General features: G+C 48.7%; 9 non-coding genes across 9 annotated transcripts; all 9 read left to right on the forward strand.

The window, feature by feature from the left end:
- The first annotated feature begins 247 nt into the window (after positions 1-247).
- Positions 248-328, forward strand: LOC135227320 (small nucleolar RNA SNORD115). The gene has a single exon (XR_010317486.1). It is a non-coding gene; the product is annotated as a small nucleolar RNA SNORD115 (small nucleolar RNA).
- Positions 329-1,946: 1,618 nt separating this feature from the next.
- Positions 1,947-2,024, forward strand: LOC135227528 (small nucleolar RNA SNORD115). The gene has a single exon (XR_010317691.1). It is a non-coding gene; the product is annotated as a small nucleolar RNA SNORD115 (small nucleolar RNA).
- A 1,618-nt stretch (positions 2,025-3,642) lies between these two features.
- On the forward strand, positions 3,643-3,723 carry LOC135227321 (small nucleolar RNA SNORD115). The gene has a single exon (XR_010317487.1). It is a non-coding gene; the product is annotated as a small nucleolar RNA SNORD115 (small nucleolar RNA).
- A 1,618-nt stretch (positions 3,724-5,341) lies between these two features.
- On the forward strand, positions 5,342-5,419 carry LOC135227565 (small nucleolar RNA SNORD115). Its single transcript, XR_010317728.1, has one exon. It is a non-coding gene; the product is annotated as a small nucleolar RNA SNORD115 (small nucleolar RNA).
- A 1,618-nt stretch (positions 5,420-7,037) lies between these two features.
- Positions 7,038-7,118, forward strand: LOC135227322 (small nucleolar RNA SNORD115). Its single transcript, XR_010317488.1, has one exon. It is a non-coding gene; the product is annotated as a small nucleolar RNA SNORD115 (small nucleolar RNA).
- A 1,618-nt stretch (positions 7,119-8,736) lies between these two features.
- On the forward strand, positions 8,737-8,814 carry LOC135227529 (small nucleolar RNA SNORD115). The gene has a single exon (XR_010317692.1). It is a non-coding gene; the product is annotated as a small nucleolar RNA SNORD115 (small nucleolar RNA).
- Positions 8,815-10,432: 1,618 nt separating this feature from the next.
- Positions 10,433-10,513, forward strand: LOC135227323 (small nucleolar RNA SNORD115). Its single transcript, XR_010317489.1, has one exon. It is a non-coding gene; the product is annotated as a small nucleolar RNA SNORD115 (small nucleolar RNA).
- Positions 10,514-12,131: 1,618 nt separating this feature from the next.
- On the forward strand, positions 12,132-12,209 carry LOC135227530 (small nucleolar RNA SNORD115). Its single transcript, XR_010317693.1, has one exon. It is a non-coding gene; the product is annotated as a small nucleolar RNA SNORD115 (small nucleolar RNA).
- Positions 12,210-13,827: 1,618 nt separating this feature from the next.
- LOC135227324 (small nucleolar RNA SNORD115) lies at positions 13,828-13,908 on the forward strand. Its single transcript, XR_010317490.1, has one exon. It is a non-coding gene; the product is annotated as a small nucleolar RNA SNORD115 (small nucleolar RNA).
- Positions 13,909-13,941: the final 33 nt, after the last annotated feature.

The raw sequence follows: 13,941 nt of genomic DNA on the forward strand, positions 1-13,941 counted from the left end.
GAAAAAGCGTAGCTGTTAGGCAATGAATGTCTCTCGTCTGATGTCTGACTTACTTCTTTGCCCTTCTTAAAAGGATTGCAAGGTCGAAGCCTGTTTTCCTGCTTTCATGAGGGTCAAGCTACTCCCCGGGAAACCGGAAGAGGATGTGGGAACCTTCTCATCCTGCGTGATTGCGGGCTGGATGGACGATATCGGTGGTGAGGAACTTGAAGACTCAGGTGATTTTTCCCGGGGATTGAGATGTCTCGGGTCAATGAAGACACCTCAACTTGTCTCGAAGAGAGATGATGACATAAAAATCATGCTCAATAGGATCCCGCTGAGGCCCAGAGAGAAACTCCTTTTCACTAACATGAATGATCTGCTTTAGAGTGGACCCCCGTTGTGATCCCTTTTTCCTCCACCAAGTGATCAAAAACTCCTCCCTGACCGATTTTGGCCATGCTGATTCCTTGGCTCTTTTCCTCTTTTTCTGTCATTTAGAGAGACCTGCTTTCAAGAGATTCACCACCGAAAGAACTCAAGGTGAGTGAATGACGACGGTTTTCCCTTGTCTCTGGTGATACTTAGACAAGTGAAAAGGGAGCCCAAGAGGCAGTCGGGTTTTGTGGAAAAGCTGAGACGTGTCCCCTGCTTTGAGCTTGACCTGACCGATTGACCAAGTGGCGGTGATATGCACGGGTGGATAGTTAGGAAGCACAGGGACCTAGAAGAATTTCCACTTGAGTAATTTTTGCTAGTCCGGTTCCCAGTCGGGTATGTCTACGGAAGTTTGAGAATATTTTCAACTCTCAACTCTTCACGGGCTGGGAGTGTGTAGCAGCTCTACTGGAGAAACCAGAGAGACTTGCCAGAGTTGAAAGCCTGTGTCAGTTGCGACTGGACTCTTAGGATCTCTAGGGCATCTTTCCCAGACATCTCGGTATTGGATGAAGAATTGAGTAGCCTGATACCTCGCTGTAGCATTCAAGAAAAGGCAGCAGCACCAATATCTGAGTCAAAAAGCTAATGGCAGGTTCAATCCCATTCGGTAAGTGGGTCGCGAGCGTCATGACTCATTTCAGGTTCATGCCACAGGAGGTCATGATCCGCTGAGAGTCTAATCAGGAAATGCAGGCATAACTGCTGCCTTCCACATGTGGAAAGATCATTTTCTTGACAGATCTTTGGAATCTTGTAGAGATTCCATAGAACTCCTTTTCCGTGTGCCCCACGGGATCCTCTGATGCTTGATATCCGGGAGGAGATGTGATCCCTCTCTGGGGATTATTGGGGCCTGAGGTAGATTCGATTGTGTCTCTCCATGGCTCAGTGGTGAAATGAAAGCGTTGAAGGACTGTGGCAATTTTAACAAGTGTTGGCAGAATTCTTGGAAAGCTATTCTTTTCTAAATGTCCTCCAGCTGATTTGAAGATCCCCCGGTGCTGGGGACTCTTGCGTGCCATTTCCCGGGAGTCTGCACACATTGGACAGTGCCCGTGGACACATATTTGGCAGCCTTCAACACATCAGTCAGGCTTAATCAATTGCAAAGGCTCCTTTTGCCTGGGTCCTCCTGAAAATTTGTGCTACATCCAGAGACCTCTATGCCTTCTTCTGAATATTGCATGATTCTCTCCTTCTGTCATGGGTCAGCAGACTCCCCAGCGGGTTGCAAATGGCTGTCTTGATTTTGTCCATGTGTTCGCGAATGTCTGGCTGAAAGCATAGCCTTAGGGAAATGAGTTTCTCTTCTGGGATCTCTGTCTTACCCACTTCCCCTTTTCAAAGGGTTAGTGAGGTCGATGTGTCTTGTCCTGCTTTCACGGGGGTCAAGCCAACTGCCCGGGAAACTGGAAGATGATGTGTGAACGCTCTCATCCACTGTCCTTCCTGGGTGGAAGGAAGACATTTGTGGTAAGCATCTTCAGGTCTCAGGGGATTTTTCCTGGGGAGTGATATGGCTGGGGTCAATGATGACATAATCTGTCTGGAAGAGAGATGATGACCTAAAAATCATGCTCAGAGAGGTTATGCTGAGGCCCTGTGGGAAAGTCCTTTGGCCCAGCCTTCCAGATCTTCTTTAGAGCGGACTCCCATTTTGATTTCTTTCACCTGCACCAAGTAATCCAAAAGACCTGGGTGGCCGATTTTGGTCAGGCTGATTCCTTGGCTCCTTTCCTCTTTTTGTGTCCTTTAGCACAACCTGCCTCCGAGGAGTTCACCGTTGCGAGGACAAAAGGTGAGGGATTTCCCGTGATTTGCCCTGGCCCCATCTGACACTTAGGCAAGTGAGGATACACCTCAAAAGGCAGTAGGGTTTGCTGACAAAGCTGAGGCATGTCCCCTGGTGTTTGCTTGACCTTGCCTGGTTGACTAAGTGGCGGTGATGTGCGTGGGTGGATACTTAGGAATCAGAGAATCCTGAAACCTGTGTGCTGGAGTCATCTTCGATAGCCTGCGTCCAAGTCCGATACGGCCTACTGAAAGGGGAGAATCGGCCAACTAGAAAAATGTGTTTTCCTGAGACATTTATGAGATGTGAATGGCTCAGAGCTCTACAGGAGACTGGTCAACTTGCTGTATTTGAACGCGTGTGTCAGTTGCGGTTGGACTCGTAGGATTTGCAGGGCGCATTTCCCATGAATCTTGAAACTGGATGAGCGACTCAGTAGTCCGATAGCTGGCTCCAGCTTTCAAGTGAAGGTAGCTGCACAGATAAGTGCATAGAAAATCTAAAGTCAGGGTCGATGCCAGGTGTGAAGGGCACACGAGGGTCAGGAGCACTTTCAGGTTCATGCCACAGGAAGTCATGTTTCCCTGGAGCTCTGGACAGTGAAAGCAGGCGTAAGTGCTGCCTTGCACATGTGCAAAGATCACTGCTCCTACAGAGTTGGTTGGAATCCTGTAGAGGTTCCATAAGACTCCTGCTCTCTTTGTGCCAAGGAATCCTCTGATGGTTGATAAACAGGAGGAGATGTGTTCCCTGTGTTCCCATTCTTTGGGAATGAGGTGGCCTGGACTGTGTCTCTCCATGGCACAAGGGTGAAATCAAACTCTGGAAATGCCTAGTTGAATTTGGGGCCAAATTCTTGGTGAAAGCCCTCTTCCGAGTGTCCCACAGCTCATTTGAAGATCCCCAGTTTTGGGAACCCTTGGATGTCATTTCCTGGAAGTGCTCGTGCACGGAACAGTGCCTGTGGACACAGATTTGGCTTCCTCGTAGACATTAGCCGGGGCTGATCAAATGAATAGCCTGTTCTTGGCTGGGACTTCCTGAGTATTTTTCTCCATTCGGAGTCCTCTATGCCTTGTCTTGATCTGGCACGTGTCTGCCTTTCTGTCAAGGGTCAGCAGTCTCACTAATGGGCGAGAAGTGTGTGTCTCGATTTTGTCCATACTTGGGGCTATATGTGGAAAAAGCGTAGCTGTTAGGCAATGAATGTCTCTCGTCTGATGTCTGACTTACTTCTTTGCCCTTCTTAAAAGGATTGCAAGGTCGAAGCCTGTTTTCCTGCTTTCATGAGGGTCAAGCTACTCCCCGGGAAACCGGAAGAGGATGTGGGAACCTTCTCATCCTGCGTGATTGCGGGCTGGATGGACGATATCGGTGGTGAGGAACTTGAAGACTCAGGTGATTTTTCCCGGGGATTGAGATGTCTCGGGTCAATGAAGACACCTCAACTTGTCTCGAAGAGAGATGATGACATAAAAATCATGCTCAATAGGATCCCGCTGAGGCCCAGAGAGAAACTCCTTTTCACTAACATGAATGATCTGCTTTAGAGTGGACCCCCGTTGTGATCCCTTTTTCCTCCACCAAGTGATCAAAAACTCCTCCCTGACCGATTTTGGCCATGCTGATTCCTTGGCTCTTTTCCTCTTTTTCTGTCATTTAGAGAGACCTGCTTTCAAGAGATTCACCACCGAAAGAACTCAAGGTGAGTGAATGACGACGGTTTTCCCTTGTCTCTGGTGATACTTAGACAAGTGAAAAGGGAGCCCAAGAGGCAGTCGGGTTTTGTGGAAAAGCTGAGACGTGTCCCCTGCTTTGAGCTTGACCTGACCGATTGACCAAGTGGCGGTGATATGCACGGGTGGATAGTTAGGAAGCACAGGGACCTAGAAGAATTTCCACTTGAGTAATTTTTGCTAGTCCGGTTCCCAGTCGGGTATGTCTACGGAAGTTTGAGAATATTTTCAACTCTCAACTCTTCACGGGCTGGGAGTGTGTAGCAGCTCTACTGGAGAAACCAGAGAGACTTGCCAGAGTTGAAAGCCTGTGTCAGTTGCGACTGGACTCTTAGGATCTCTAGGGCATCTTTCCCAGACATCTCGGTATTGGATGAAGAATTGAGTAGCCTGATACCTCGCTGTAGCATTCAAGAAAAGGCAGCAGCACCAATATCTGAGTCAAAAAGCTAATGGCAGGTTCAATCCCATTCGGTAAGTGGGTCGCGAGCGTCATGACTCATTTCAGGTTCATGCCACAGGAGGTCATGATCCGCTGAGAGTCTAATCAGGAAATGCAGGCATAACTGCTGCCTTCCACATGTGGAAAGATCATTTTCTTGACAGATCTTTGGAATCTTGTAGAGATTCCATAGAACTCCTTTTCCGTGTGCCCCACGGGATCCTCTGATGCTTGATATACGGGAGGAGATGTGATCCCTCTCTGGGGATTATTGGGGCCTGAGGTAGATTCGATTGTGTCTCTCCATGGCTCAGTGGTGAAATGAAAGCGTTGAAGGACTGTGGCAATTTTAACAAGTGTTGGCAGAATTCTTGGAAAGCTATTCTTTTCTAAATGTCCTCCAGCTGATTTGAAGATCCCCCGGTGCTGGGGACTCTTGCGTGCCATTTCCCGGGAGTCTGCACACATGGGACAGTGCCCGTGGACACATATTTGGCAGCCTTCAACACATCAGTCAGGCTTAATCAATTGCAAAGGCTCCTTTTGCCTGGGTCCTCCTGAAAATTTGTGCTACATCCAGAGACCTCTATGCCTTCTTCTGAATATTGCATGATTCTCTCCTTCTGTCATGGGTCAGCAGACTCCCCAGCGGGTTGCAAATGGCTGTCTTGATTTTGTCCATGTGTTCGCGAATGTCTGGCTGAAAGCATAGCCTTAGGGAAATGAGTTTCTCTTCTGGGATCTCTGTCTTACCCACTTCCCCTTTTCAAAGGGTTAGTGAGGTCGATGTGTCTTGTCCTGCTTTCACGGGGGTCAAGCCAACTGCCCGGGAAACTGGAAGATGATGTGTGAACGCTCTCATCCACTGTCCTTCCTGGGTGGAAGGAAGACATTTGTGGTAAGCATCTTCAGGTCTCAGGGGATTTTTCCTGGGGAGTGATATGGCTGGGGTCAATGATGACTTAATCTGTCTGGAAGAGAGATGATGACCTAAAAATCATGCTCAGAGAGGTTATGCTGAGGCCCTGTGGGAAAGTCCTTTGGCCCAGCCTTCCAGATCTTCTTTAGAGCGGACTCCCATTTTGATTTCTTTCACCTGCACCAAGTAATCCAAAAGACCTGGGTGGCCGATTTTGGTCAGGCTGATTCCTTGGCTCCTTTCCTCTTTTTGTGTCCTTTAGCACAACCTGCCTCCGAGGAGTTCACCGTTGCGAGGACAAAAGGTGAGGGATTTCCCGTGATTTGCCCTGGCCCCATCTGACACTTAGGCAAGTGAGGATACACCTCAAAAGGCAGTAGGGTTTGCTGACAAAGCTGAGGCATGTCCCCTGGTGTTTGCTTGACCTTGCCTGGTTGACTAAGTGGCGGTGATGTGCGTGGGTGGATACTTAGGAATCAGAGAATCCTGAAACCTGTGTGCTGGAGTCATCTTCGATAGCCTGCGTCCAAGTCCGATACGGCCTACTGAAAGGGGAGAATCGGCCAACTAGAAAAATGTGTTTTCCTGAGACATTTATGAGATGTGAATGGCTCAGAGCTCTACAGGAGACTGGTCAACTTGCTGTATTTGAACGCGTGTGTCAGTTGCGGTTGGACTCGTAGGATTTGCAGGGCGCATTTCCCATGAATCTTGAAACTGGATGAGCGACTCAGTAGTCCGATAGCTGGCTCCAGCTTTCAAGTGAAGGTAGCTGCACAGATAAGTGCATAGAAAATCTAAAGTCAGGGTCGATGCCAGGTGTGAAGGGCACACGAGGGTCAGGAGCACTTTCAGGTTCATGCCACAGGAAGTCATGTTTCCCTGGAGCTCTGGACAGTGAAAGCAGGCGTAAGTGCTGCCTTGCACATGTGCAAAGATCACTGCTCCTACAGAGTTGGTTGGAATCCTGTAGAGGTTCCATAAGACTCCTGCTCTCTTTGTGCCAAGGAATCCTCTGATGGTTGATAAACAGGAGGAGATGTGTTCCCTGTGTTCCCATTCTTTGGGAATGAGGTGGCCTGGACTGTGTCTCTCCATGGCACAAGGGTGAAATCAAACTCTGGAAATGCCTAGTTGAATTTGGGGCCAAATTCTTGGTGAAAGCCCTCTTCCGAGTGTCCCACAGCTCATTTGAAGATCCCCAGTTTTGGGAACCCTTGGATGTCATTTCCTGGAAGTGCTCGTGCACGGAACAGTGCCTGTGGACACAGATTTGGCTTCCTCGTAGACATTAGCCGGGGCTGATCAAATGAATAGCCTGTTCTTGGCTGGGACTTCCTGAGTATTTTTCTCCATTCGGAGTCCTCTATGCCTTGTCTTGATCTGGCACGCGTCTGCCTTTCTGTCAAGGGTCAGCAGTCTCACGAATGGGCGAGAAGTGTGTGTCTCGATTTTGTCCATACTTGGGGCTATATGTGGAAAAAGCGTAGCTGTTAGGCAATGAATGTCTCTCGTCTGATGTCTGACTTACTTCTTTGCCCTTCTTAAAAGGATTGCAAGGTCGAAGCCTGTTTTCCTGCTTTCATGAGGGTCAAGCTACTCCCCGGGAAACCGGAAGAGGATGTGGGAACCTTCTCATCCTGCGTGATTGCGGGCTGGATGGACGATATCGGTGGTGAGGAACTTGAAGACTCAGGTGATTTTTCCCGGGGATTGAGATGTCTCGGGTCAATGAAGACACCTCAACTTGTCTCGAAGAGAGATGATGACATAAAAATCATGCTCAATAGGATCCCGCTGAGGCCCAGAGAGAAACTCCTTTTCACTAACATGAATGATCTGCTTTAGAGTGGACCCCCGTTGTGATCCCTTTTTCCTCCACCAAGTGATCAAAAACTCCTCCCTGACCGATTTTGGCCATGCTGATTCCTTGGCTCTTTTCCTCTTTTTCTGTCATTTAGAGAGACCTGCTTTCAAGAGATTCACCACCGAAAGAACTCAAGGTGAGTGAATGACGACGGTTTTCCCTTGTCTCTGGTGATACTTAGACAAGTGAAAAGGGAGCCCAAGAGGCAGTCGGGTTTTGTGGAAAAGCTGAGACGTGTCCCCTGCTTTGAGCTTGACCTGACCGATTGACCAAGTGGTGGTGATATGCACGGGTGGATAGTTAGGAAGCACAGGAACCTAGAAGAATTTCCACTTGAGTAATTTTTGATAGTCCGGTTCCCAGTCGGGTATGTCTACGGAAGTTTGAGAATATTTTCAACTCTCAACTCTTCACGGGATGGGAGTGTGTAGCAGCTCTACTGGAGAAACCAGAGAGACTTGCCAGAGTTGAAAGCCTGTGTCAGTTGCGACTGGACTCTTAGGATCTCTAGGGCATCTTTCCCAGACATCTCGGTATTGGATGAAGAATTGAGTAGCCTGATACCTCGCTGTAGCATTCAAGAAAAGGCAGCAGCACCAATATCTGAGTCAAAAAGCTAATGGCAGGTTCAATCCCATTCGGTAAGTGGGTCGCGAGCGTCATGACTCATTTCAGGTTCATGCCACAGGAGGTCATGATCCGCTGAGAGTCTAATCAGGAAATGCAGGCATAACTGCTGCCTTCCACATGTGGAAAGATCATTTTCTTGACAGATCTTTGGAATCTTGTAGAGATTCCATAGAACTCCTTTTCCGTGTGCCCCACGGGATCCTCTGATGCTTGATATACGGGAGGAGATGTGATCCCTCTCTGGGGATTATTGGGGCCTGAGGTAGATTCGATTGTGTCTCTCCATGGCTCAGTGGTGAAATGAAAGCGTTGAAGGACTGTGGCAATTTTAACAAGTGTTGGCAGAATTCTTGGAAAGCTATTCTTTTCTAAATGTCCTCCAGCTGATTTGAAGATCCCCCGGTGCTGGGGACTCTTGCGTGCCATTTCCCGGGAGTCTGCACACATTGGACAGTGCCCGTGGACACATATTTGGCAGCCTTCAACACATCAGTCAGGCTTAATCAATTGCAAAGGCTCCTTTTGCCTGGGTCCTCCTGAAAATTTGTGCTACATCCAGAGACCTCTATGCCTTCTTCTGAATATTGCATGATTCTCTCCTTCTGTCATGGGTCAGCAGACTCCCCAGCGGGTTGCAAATGGCTGTCTTGATTTTGTCCATGTGTTCGCGAATGTCTGGCTGAAAGCATAGCCTTAGGGAAATGAGTTTCTCCTCTGGGATCTCTGTCTTACCCACTTCCCCTTTTCAAAGGGTTAGTGAGGTCGATGTGTCTTGTCCTGCTTTCACGGGGGTCAAGCCAACTGCCCGGGAAACTGGAAGATGATGTGGGAACGCTCTCATCCACTGTCCTTCCTGGGTGGAAGGAAGACATTTGTGGTAAGCATCTTCAGGTCTCAGGGGATTTTTCCTGGGGAGTGATATGGCTGGGGTCAATGATGACATAATCTGTCTGGAAGAGAGATGATGACCTAAAAATCATGCTCAGAGAGGTTATGCTGAGGCCCTGTGGGAAAGTCCTTTGGCCCAGCCTTCCAGATCTTCTTTAGAGCGGACTCCCATTTTGATTTCTTTCACCTGCACCAAGTAATCCAAAAGACCTGGGTGGCCGATTTTGGTCAGGCTGATTCCTTGGCTCCTTTCCTCTTTTTGTGTCCTTTAGCACAACCTGCCTCCGAGGAGTTCACCGTTGCGAGGACAAAAGGTGAGGGATTTCCCGTGATTTGCCCTGGCCCCATCTGACACTTAGGCAAGTGAGGATACACCTCAAAAGGCAGTAGGGTTTGCTGACAAAGCTGAGGCATGTCCCCTGGTGTTTGCTTGACCTTGCCTGGTTGACTAAGTGGCGGTGATGTGCGTGGGTGGATACTTAGGAATCAGAGAATCCTGAAACCTGTGTGCTGGAGTCATCTTCGATAGCCTGCGTCCAAGTCCGATACGGCCTACTGAAAGGGGAGAATCGGCCAACTAGAAAAATGTGTTTTCCTGAGACATTTATGAGATGTGAATGGCTCAGAGCTCTACAGGAGACTGGTCAACTTGCTGTATTTGAACGCGTGTGTCAGTTGCGGTTGGACTCGTAGGATTTGCAGGGCGCATTTCCCATGAATCTTGAAACTGGATGAGCGACTCAGTAGTCCGATAGCTGGCTCCAGCTTTCAAGTGAAGGTAGCTGCACAGATAAGTGCATAGAAAATCTAAAGTCAGGGTCGATGCCAGGTGTGAAGGGCACACGAGGGTCAGGAGCACTTTCAGGTTCATGCCACAGGAAGTCATGTTTCCCTGGAGCTCTGGACAGTGAAAGCAGGCGTAAGTGCTGCCTTGCACATGTGCAAAGATCACTGCTCCTACAGAGTTGGTTGGAATCCTGTAGAGGTTCCATAAGACTCCTGCTCTCTTTGTGCCAAGGAATCCTCTGATGGTTGATAAACAGGAGGAGATGTGTTCCCTGTGTTCCCATTCTTTGGGAATGAGGTGGCCTGGACTGTGTCTCTCCATGGCACAAGGGTGAAATCAAACTCTGGAAATGCCTAGTTGAATTTGGGGCCAAATTCTTGGTGAAAGCCCTCTTCCGAGTGTCCCACAGCTCATTTGAAGATCCCCAGTTTTGGGAACCCTTGGATGTCATTTCCTGGAAGTGCTCATGCACGGAACAGTGCCTGTGGACACAGATTTGGCTTCCTCGTAGACATTAGCCGGGGCTGATCAAATGAATAGCCTGTTCTTGGCTGGGACTTCCTGAGTATTTTTCTCCATTCGGAGTCCTCTATGCCTTGTCTTGATCTGGCACGTGTCTGCCTTTCTGTCAAGGGTCAGCAGTCTCACTAATGGGCGAGAAGTGTGTGTCTCGATTTTGTCCATACTTGGGGCTATATGTGGAAAAAGCGTAGCTGTTAGGCAATGAATGTCTCTCGTCTGATGTCTGACTTACTTCTTTGCCCTTCTTAAAAGGATTGCAAGGTCGAAGCCTGTTTTCCTGCTTTCATGAGGGTCAAGCTACTCCCCGGGAAACCGGAAGAGGATGTGGGAACCTTCTCATCCTGCGTGATTGCGGGCTGGATGGACGATATCGGTGGTGAGGAACTTGAAGACTCAGGTGATTTTTCCCGGGGATTGAGATGTCTCGGGTCAATGAAGACACCTCAACTTGTCTCGAAGAGAGATGATGACATAAAAATCATGCTCAATAGGATCCCGCTGAGGCCCAGAGAGAAACTCCTTTTCACTAACATGAATGATCTGCTTTAGAGTGGACCCCCGTTGTGATCCCTTTTTCCTCCACCAAGTGATCAAAAACTCCTCCCTGACCGATTTTGGCCATGCTGATTCCTTGGCTCTTTTCCTCTTTTTCTGTCATTTAGAGAGACCTGCTTTCAAGAGATTCACCACCGAAAGAACTCAAGGTGAGTGAATGACGACGGTTTTCCCTTGTCTCTGGTGATACTTAGACAAGTGAAAAGGGAGCCCAAGAGGCAGTCGGGTTTTGTGGAAAAGCTGAGACGTGTCCCCTGCTTTGAGCTTGACCTGACCGATTGACCAAGTGGCGGTGATATGCACGGGTGGATAGTTAGGAAGCACAGGGACCTAGAAGAATTTCCACTTGAGTAATTTTTGCTAGTCCGGTTCCCAGTCGGGTATGTCTACGGAAGTTTGAGAATATTTTCAACTCTCAACTCTTCACGGGCTGGGAGTGTGTAGCAGCTCTACTGGAGAAACCAGAGAGACTTGCCAGAGTTGAAAGCCTGTGTCAGTTGCGACTGGACTCTTAGGATCTCTAGGGCATCTTTCCCAGACATCTCGGTATTGGATGAAGAATTGAGTAGCCTGATACCTCGCTGTAGCATTCAAGAAAAGGCAGCAGCACCAATATCTGAGTCAAAAAGCTAATGGCAGGTTCAATCCCATTCGGTAAGTGGGTCGCGAGCGTCATGACTCATTTCAGGTTCATGCCACAGGAGGTCATGATCCGCTGAGAGTCTAATCAGGAAATGCAGGCATAACTGCTGCCTTCCACATGTGGAAAGATCATTTTCTTGACAGATCTTTGGAATCTTGTAGAGATTCCATAGAACTCCTTTTCCGTGTGCCCCACGGGATCCTCTGATGCTTGATATCCGGGAGGAGATGTGATCCCTCTCTGGGGATTATTGGGGCCTGAGGTAGATTCGATTGTGTCTCTCCATGGCTCAGTGGTGAAATGAAAGCGTTGAAGGACTGTGGCAATTTTAACAAGTGTTGGCAGAATTCTTGGAAAGCTATTCTTTTCTAAATGTCCTCCAGCTGATTTGAAGATCCCCCGGTGCTGGGGACTCTTGCGTGCCATTTCCCGGGAGTCTGCACACATTGGACAGTGCCCGTGGACACATATTTGGCAGCCTTCAACACATCAGTCAGGCTTAATCAATTGCAAAGGCTCCTTTTGCCTGGGTCCTCCTGAAAATTTGTGCTACATCCAGAGACCTCTATGCCTTCTTCTGAATATTGCATGATTCTCTCCTTCTGTCATGGGTCAGCAGACTCCCCAGCGGGTTGCAAATGGCTGTCTTGATTTTGTCCATGTGTTCGCGAATGTCTGGCTGAAAGCATAGCCTTAGGGAAATGAGTTTCTCTTCTGGGATCTCTGTCTTACCCACTTCCCCTTTTCAAAGGGTTAGTGAGGTCGATGTGTCTTGTCCTGCTTTCACGGGGGTCAAGCCAACTGCCCGGGAAACTGGAAGATGATGTGTGAACGCTCTCATCCACTGTCCTTCCTGGGTGGAAGGAAGACATTTGTGGTAAGCATCTTCAGGTCTCAGGGGATTTTTCCTGGGGAGTGATATGGCTGGGGTCAATGATGACATAATCTGTCTGGAAGAGAGATGATGACCTAAAAATCATGCTCAGAGAGGTTATGCTGAGGCCCTGTGGGAAAGTCCTTTGGCCCAGCCTTCCAGATCTTCTTTAGAGCGGACTCCCATTTTGATTTCTTTCACCTGCACCAAGTAATCCAAAAGACCTGGGTGGCCGATTTTGGTCAGGCTGATTCCTTGGCTCCTTTCCTCTTTTTGTGTCCTTTAGCACAACCTGCCTCCGAGGAGTTCACCGTTGCGAGGACAAAAGGTGAGGGATTTCCCGTGATTTGCCCTGGCCCCATCTGACACTTAGGCAAGTGAGGATACACCTCAAAAGGCAGTAGGGTTTGCTGACAAAGCTGAGGCATGTCCCCTGGTGTTTGCTTGACCTTGCCTGGTTGACTAAGTGGCGGTGATGTGCGTGGGTGGATACTTAGGAATCAGAGAATCCTGAAACCTGTGTGCTGGAGTCATCTTCGATAGCCTGCGTCCAAGTCCGATACGGCCTACTGAAAGGGGAGAATCGGCCAACTAGAAAAATGTGTTTTCCTGAGACATTTATGAGATGTGAATGGCTCAGAGCTCTACAGGAGACTGGTCAACTTGCTGTATTTGAACGCGTGTGTCAGTTGCGGTTGGACTCGTAGGATTTGCAGGGCGCATTTCCCATGAATCTTGAAACTGGATGAGCGACTCAGTAGTCCGATAGCTGGCTCCAGCTTTCAAGTGAAGGTAGCTGCACAGATAAGTGCATAGAAAATCTAAAGTCAGGGTCGATGCCAGGTGTGAAGGGCACACGAGGGTCAGGAGCACTTTCAGGTTCATGCCACAGGAAGTCATGTTTCCCTGGAGCTCTGGACAGTGAAAGCAGGCGTAAGTGCTGCCTTGCACATGTGCAAAGATCACTGCTCCTACAGAGTTGGTTGGAATCCTGTAGAGGTTCCATAAGACTCCTGCTCTCTTTGTGCCAAGGAATCCTCTGATGGTTGATAAACAGGAGGAGATGTGTTCCCTGTGTTCCCATTCTTTGGGAATGAGGTGGCCTGGACTGTGTCTCTCCATGGCACAAGGGTGAAATCAAACTCTGGAAATGCCTAGTTGAATTTGGGGCCAAATTCTTGGTGAAAGCCCTCTTCCGAGTGTCCCACAGCTCATTTGAAGATCCCCAGTTTTGGGAACCCTTGGATGTCATTTCCTGGAAGTGCTCGTGCACGGAACAGTGCCTGTGGACACAGATTTGGCTTCCTCGTAGACATTAGCCGGGGCTGATCAAATGAATAGCCTGTTCTTGGCTGGGACTTCCTGAGTATTTTTCTCCATTCGGAGTCCTCTATGCCTTGTCTTGATCTGGCACGTGTCTGCCTTTCTGTCAAGGGTCAGCAGTCTCACTAATGGGCGAGAAGTGTGTGTCTCGATTTTGTCCATACTTGGGGCTATATGTGGAAAAAGCGTAGCTGTTAGGCAATGAATGTCTCTCGTCTGATGTCTGACTTACTTCTTTGCCCTTCTTAAAAGGATTGCAAGGTCGAAGCCTGTTTTCCTGCTTTCATGAGGGTCAAGCTACTCCCCGGGAAACCGGAAGAGGATGTGGGAACCTTCTCATCCTGCGTGATTGCGGGCTGGATGGACGATATCGGTGGTGAGGAACTTGAAGACTCAGGTGATTTTTCCCGGGGATTGAGATGTCTCGGGTCAATGAAGACACCTCAACTTGTCTCGAAGAGAGATGATGACATAAAAATCATGCTCAATAGGATCCCGCTGAGGCCCAGAGAGAAACTCCTTTTCACTAACATGAATGAT

Source organism: Loxodonta africana, chromosome 13 (assembly GCF_030014295.1).
Source record: "Loxodonta africana isolate mLoxAfr1 chromosome 13, mLoxAfr1.hap2, whole genome shotgun sequence".
Lineage (NCBI taxonomy): Eukaryota > Metazoa > Chordata > Mammalia > Proboscidea > Elephantidae > Loxodonta > Loxodonta africana.